This window comes from Heterocephalus glaber, unplaced genomic scaffold, assembly GCF_053883595.1.
Source record: "Heterocephalus glaber isolate CG9 unplaced genomic scaffold, H.glaber_assembly_v1.0 deba00001428, whole genome shotgun sequence".
Lineage (NCBI taxonomy): Eukaryota > Metazoa > Chordata > Mammalia > Rodentia > Bathyergidae > Heterocephalus > Heterocephalus glaber.
The window spans coordinates 26,117,487-26,124,566 of record NW_028258293.1 but is presented as its reverse complement, the minus strand read 5'-3'; the positions used below and the strand labels follow the sequence as shown (position 1 = coordinate 26,124,566).

The 7,080-nt window shown below is 43.7% G+C and overlaps 1 pseudogene; it reads right to left on the bottom strand.

Annotated features, from left to right (window-relative positions):
* Nucleotides 1–5,599: 5,599 nt before the first annotated feature.
* On the bottom strand, nt 5,600–6,603 carry LOC101708743 (olfactory receptor 52K1-like; annotated as a pseudogene).
* Between the last annotated feature and the right edge of the window lie 477 nt (nt 6,604–7,080).

Genomic DNA, 7,080 nt, shown 5'->3' with positions numbered 1-7,080 from the left:
TAGAACAAGCTTCCTGAATTACCTGAAGGTATCAGGACATTCTGGGCAGCCTCCATCTCAGTGAGATGTATCAGTTTTTTGGGGCCTTTACTCCAGCCTGTTAAGGACAGTGCTTGTTAAGTAGCAACTCAGAAATCTCCATTCAAGGTCTACATGGCTCTTTCTCTTTGATCCTAAGGTACCAGTAGTGCACTAACTCTGCTCAGAGGTCTGAAGTTTCAGCTCCACAGGATCTATTCTGAAAACTTCTAGATTCTGATAGTCTCAAACTATTCTTTTTGTTCCTTGATTCCTAGGAGTGGTAGCTGTTTCCTGCTTCTTTGTTATCCCAAGGTTTCTGTTTTTGCTTTTTCAAAGTCTCTGTCTCCTATTTGACTAATCCACTAAATTCAGTTCTCTGTAGAAATATCTAGTGTGTTTCTGTTTTCCCAACTGGAACCTGAGTAGTACAAGTTCTTTGAAGGCTCTTCATATTTTTTGATTGGTTTTTCTCTTTAAGATGATATTGGGGGCAGTTTAACTGCTATTATAAAGATGAAACTGGGAGTGAGGTAAGATCCTAAGTGATCTTTTTGTTTTAATGCTTCTACTTCTGTAAAACATTTTCTTAGCCTTTAGAGCAGTGAAGCATCAAGCAGGGGACAGAGAAGACTTGCTGTACCTACGATTTCCTCTGTAAGTCTGCTCTCATTCTTTGTTCATTATGTCCACCTAGCATCTCGACTTGTAGGCATATACCGGTATTACACCTACATTTATTGGGCTCTAACACACTCTTTCCTCCATCTTTAAAAGTCTATTGAGGTGCTAACAGTGGCAATGAAGGTAAGGTCCTGAGGGACTAGATAGAGAAAATTAGTACAGAAATGCTGTGTTGTATTTTTAAATCATATCTGACTCTTTTGGACAGTCATGGAAGAGAGCAGTGTCTGACTTGGAAAGGAGTGGCTTCCTTAGAAGAGAGGGTATGTGATCCTCTACTTCCTTGATATTTTCATTAGGGTTATAGTATTTCATTGAATTAAATCAAGAAATATATATTGGGCTTCATTTGCAAGCTTGAGTGTTTCCATCTAATGTAGGAATAGAATGGTGGAGTATAGCTGACCCCCCTGCCCAATTTACTAGCAGGATATAAGTGGCATAGGCTTCTTGCTTCCTCATAATTTGGTTGTATTATATTATGTTATTATATTATGAGTCTGAACAAAGCCTACGTGACTCACAGGAGCATGTGGGATGGTGTGTGGGCTAGTATAGCACCCGCATCAATGACTGCAATGAAGATCTAAGTCCTGGTCTGTGAAACTGCAGGACTGTTAAGTGAGATGACATTGCAGCTGAAGACAATGTGGCTCCAACTAAATTCCTTTCCTTGAATTATGGCCTCCCCACACTGACCTGACAGGTTACTGGTTAATTATGACCTGGTCCTGGTCTCCCTTTGTTCCTTCCGCAGGAATGCCTTGTCCCTCTTTTTACGAGCCCGGCCTGCGTTAACTGCTATTGCCAGAGGCCTCACACGCTATCACCAGATATCTCACATACACCCTGCCCTATTTCTTCCCATGCTTGTGTAATCAACAAATACTGGAGGTCTTGGGTGCCTGGTGTCTTTGCTGTCAGGTCAGCTCAGACTGTCCCAGATTCCCATTTTCTGTTTAAGTCTTATTTCAGTGTCTTTCTTTTGCTTTGCTTTATATCACCTAAGCAGGAGATCGGGGCTCAAGACAGGGGTACTCAATAGTGGAGCATCAAGGTGCTGGTAGAATAGACCCTTAGATCAAGACTACTCTGACCGTGAGGTCTATTTCTTTCCCAAAGGTGGGAGAACATGCTTACTCCATCCTTACAATGATTCTCAGAAGACAGGAACCATAACTACAATACCAAGCTCAACGCTCCAGGAGCACTGGTCTTCTTGAGCTTCCTTCTTTGTACACTGGAATATTCAAGTTTGGGCAGGACGACTGCTATGGTGTTGCATGCTCCTGTACCCAGGAACACTGTAGACATGCTTGTTTATTCTTCTCTTCTGTCCTCTGCTCCATATCTTCAAAAGGAAAATCGAGGAACACATTTTCCTTCTATACACAATACTTGTTATATCCTGTATATGTTACTATTTTGAAGTGGAACTGATCGAAAGCTTAGAGTATGAGTAAGGAAGATGAAATATTACATTAAAAGTGTAATTAGGGTTCAGGGATTTAGCTCAGTGGTTCCACCGTCTGCCTTGCAAGCACAAGGTCCTGAGTTTGATCCCTGGTACCAAAAAAAAAAAAAAAAAAAATTAAAAAATTAGAAAAGTGTAATTAGGTTTTTGCCTGGGAAGAAGGAGAGGAGGCTAGCCCCTGTTCCACTATTGTTACCCAAGGAGTTACATCTTCTTCCCATCCTATCTATCTGTCTTCACTGGCCTTTTTGGATGGTGTCAGATTCCTTCAGCTACCTCCTACTGTGTGTTATGAAACAGATACCTTTGTGTCAAGATGCTCAAATTCCTTTTGAGGAAAGGAAATATTCATTTTGAACATGTGTTATAAGAAATAATCATGTGTTAATATCCTTGGCATTTCTCTCAGTAACATGAGAAGCCACATCTTGACAATGGATTTTTTTTCCCTCAGTGACTCTACTATTGATAAAATAATTGCTCATTCCTCCTGTGTCCCTGTTATGGCTTGTATCTAGAGGTCCCCCCTAAAGCCTCATACAGTCGTAGGTGAGGCTTTTTCAGAGGTGGCTGGACCTAGAGTGTGTGATGCTGGAATTAAGGGTGTGTGATTACTAAATTGATCCACTGAATGGTTTGACATAGTTTTGAATGTGGATAGTAAGGCCCACCCTGGGTGAGAGTGCTACCCACCCTAAGGGTGTGTAGCCTAGGTGGAATATAAAGGACAGAATGAAGGCTGCTGTTGCTGCTTGCTACTTGGTTCTTTGCTACTTTGCTGCTTTGCTGCCTTCTTGCCTTCTGCCCACCATGAACTGTTTCTCCTCTGTGATGTGCCTCTGCCATGCCACCCTGCCTTGGAGCCAGCCTACTATGAACTGAAACCTTTACAAACTGTGAGCTAAATAAAACTTCCCTCCTTTACTTTGGGTGTCAGGTATTTTGTCTCAGCAATGAGAAAAGTAACTAAGACAGTCCTCTTCTTTCTTCATTATTGTCACCCAACAACTTTGAGATCCTTTACAACCATTTTCATAAAAGACGTTGTGACACAGTCTATCTTTCTTTTTAATTCCTTCCATTCTCTTGAATTGAAGTACAGTTTTCCTACTGTATTTATGGGTACACATCTGCAGACTCAACCGACCATGGATCAAAAATAGCTTTAAAAAGTGGTGCCTATACCAAACACATACACTTTTCTTGTTATTATTCCCTAAACAATATAGTAAATCATTGATTTGCATAGCGTTTATATTGCATTATGTATCATAAGTAACCTAGAGATGATCTAAAGTATATGAGAGGATGTGGGCAGGCTATATGCAAATGCTATGCCATCTTATAAAAGGGCCTGAACCTCTGTAGGCCTTGCTATGGGGGAGGAGAATCCTGGAACCAATCCTCCGAGGATGCTGAGGGATGACTGTATAGTTCATTCATGTCAGTGATCTATTCCACAGCCTTGTTTAATGATCACTGACCTTTTTCAACACAAGTGACACATTCTCCACCTGTGGTAGTTCAGGCCACAAATACCATGGTCATATCTTGGGTCATCACCAGTGTCTTTTCAGCCATCTTGTTCCTTCCCCCACTATCTTAAATTATGTGATCTCTAAGACTTAAATCTTTATTCAGTTTTTCTGGGTCTTCTGTCTTCTCTGCCTTTCCAACACATGAATGTTAGGCAGTGTGGTGACTCTTTCCAGGAGTCCCGTTTCTCTGTGGTACCCACTGACAGCAACATCAAAGCTGTGCCTGGACTGCTAAGAGTCTCTGGTTAAAGAGCACAGCTGTGCAGTTCTGCACCCTTCTTCACTCTTTTTTGATAAAGCAAGAGTCCCTCCTTTCCTGCTTTGCTCTTGGTCCCATATGGTATCTCCTTTATTGGATCATTCTTTGGTTTTCCTCTCAACTAGCTCCTCTTCTCCCTATCAGGAAGGTAGTGTTACTACTCTCATTTTTCAGTTGAGGAAACAAAAATTCAGAAAAATTCCAAGGTTTCCCCATTGTTTCACAACCTGTAAGTGACAGAGTCAAGAATCAAACTCAGATCTCTCCCTCCCCAAACCTCATGTTCTTTCTACTCTGCAAAGTTTACTCACATGTTCTTCTCTACCTTCTCCTCCATGCACTGTTCTCCATCCCTCTCATAAACTTTTATCCATCCTGACAGAGTCAAGGTGGTTTTATTTTAGCTCTCATCTTTTCATGGCATTGAAATTGGTTGACTAGTGCTTACGTATCCTCCAAACTATGCTTATGTGTTCTCTAAACTTTAGGTCCCATGAAGTCAAAGACTGAATTATGCTCATCATTGCAACACCAGACCCCACACATTTCTGAGTCAAGGGGCCCTACTGTCCCCATTTTCCTTGATCCAGCAGAGGATCTAACATTGCTGACTACTCCATCTTTCCTCATATGGTCTCCTTCCCTTGCTTTGGTAAAGCTATTTGCCTTTTCCTTCTGCCGCTACATACAAATTCAGCCTTCTGATTTACATTGGTCTACCTCTCTTTACTTCTGCTGTCACAGGTTAGGTTCAGGCCACTGTTTTCTCATCTGGACAAGAGTAGCAGCCTCCTAACAGCTGTCTTGGCCTCCAGACCTATCTCCCTCTGATCCATTCTCTACCATGATGACTGTGAAACATAAATATGATTTTCCCACATCCATACTTTAGACTTCTGAATGATTACCTCTTGCCTGGAGTAGAAATTAAAGTTCCTTATCATGATAGATAAGGTCTTTCATTGTCTGGCCTCTGCTTACCCATTCAAGCTTCATTTCCTTTCATAGACCCCTACTCTCTCTGTGCTAGGGAAACATATGCTTATTGGTTACTGCCCTTGTCTGCCATTTTTATTTATGCCTCTAGCTTTTCCCCAGGCTCTTCCTCTGCCTAGAATGAGTTTTCTCCTCTCCATTTCTTTCCTTACCAGAGAACTTTTGTTATCCTTCAAATCCAGCTCAAATTGACCTTCTCTTTGAAGTGTTCCTAGTTTTATTGAGTCTCTTCCTTGACCTTCCCACAGAATTTTGTACATACAGTTATTATTAAATATTACATCTCTATAGCTTCTAGATTTGTAACTCCCTCTGGGAAGAGGCAGATTTTTCTCTTTCTTTGCAGTTATAGGATTAGCATGATGCATGTATAATAAGTATTTGATGAATGAATGAATGAATGAAACATGCAGAAGGTAAGGAGAACATTTAGAAGCCAGAGATAAAAACTTGCTTTGCAGCTGGTTACTGTGTAACTCTGGGTGAAGGGCTATTTTTCAGAAAATAGACATAAGACTCTCGAATGTGAATACAGATAGCCAAGTCAAAAATAAACAGGGATGACTTCGCATAATTAACTTTCCCTCACTGGGTAGTGAGACTGATTTTAGGACCTAAAGTCCCAGAGAATCAGCCAGGAATCTCGCTAGGTGAGGACAGCAACTGGGGCTTCTGAGTGGCGACCTGCTACTGTTTCCTTTGGAAGAGAGTTGCCAGGTGCTGCCTGATTTCCTTGGTTCTGGCCCTGTGGATGACGGGGTTGACCAAACACGGGAGCAGCAGGTAGAAGGCACTGAGCAGGTTGTGGACGTCCTGGGAAGCAGTGCGGGCCACACGGTAGATGATGGATGAGGACATGGTGGAGGAGTAGACAGTGAAGATGACCAGCAGGTGGGAGCCACAGGTGTTCAGGGCCTTGGAGCGGGCTCCCCCTGCTGAAATCCTGCAGGAGGCATGGATGATGCGGGAGTAGGAGGCTCCTAGCAGGAGCATGTCCAGGACCCTGTTGAAGACGCGGACAGTGAGCCCCATGGTCTTGTTCAATGAAATGTCCCCACACGAGAGCTTCATGAGGGCCATGTGCTCGCAGGCAAAGTGGTGGATCACGTCGGAGCGGCAGAAGCGGACGCGAGAGGCCAATCCCACCACCGGAGCAACTATGCATGTGCTCCTGGCTGCTGCCGCCCCCAGCAGACCAGCCAGCAACTGGCCTGTCACTATCTCTGGTTAGCGGAGAGTGTAGCAGATGGCAACGTAACGGTCTAGCGCCATGACCAGGAGGATGTTGCAGTCAAAGACGATGAGGAAGTAGACGCAGAACATCTGGACCAGGCAGCGAGTCAGGGAGACCCGGTTGAAGCGCGTGGAGAAGCTGAAGAGCATGGCGGGCACCACAGTGGTGGCGGCGCAGATGCTGACAGCCAGGAGCAGGGCAATGAGCAGGTACATGGGCTGGTGCAGGCTGCGCTGGGCTATCACGGTGAAGATGACCAAGGCATTGGCGGAGATGATCACCAGGTAGAGGCTGAGGAAGGGCAGCAGCAGGAGGATGGAGACTCCCGCAGTCCTGGGAAGCCCACCAGGAGGAAGCTGGTGTAGGACCCGTTGGAGCTGCCATTGCTCCACCCTGACATCATCCCTCGGGGAGGGGATGGCTGTGGGACAGAGTAGGGCCCTTGCTATAGGACCTGCCCCTGCCTCACCAGGCTGGAGTGGGTGCTTTGGTTTTTATGAGTCTCCTGTATTTCTGAAGGAAAAAGAAAGACATTTAAAGTCATAAAGTCTTTGTTTTCATCTGAAACAAATTTCTTAAGGCAGATATTTGATGTGGAATTTCTCAGTCAAATGGTATAAGCAGTCTTTTTTTTTTGGGTACCAGGGATCAAACTCAGGTCCTTGAGCTTGCAAGGCAGGCAGCAGAACCTCTGAGCTAAATCCCCGGCCCCCAATATGACCAGTCTTGTGAGTGCCAAATGGATTTACCTGGAAGTTGTATGAATTTTGTCAAGGGCTCACGGGTGCTAGTATTGAATTAGCATAATTTATAAAAAATTGATGGTTGTAAAATAGTTTTAATTGGTATATTCTCTTCTCTGAATTTTCTATTTATG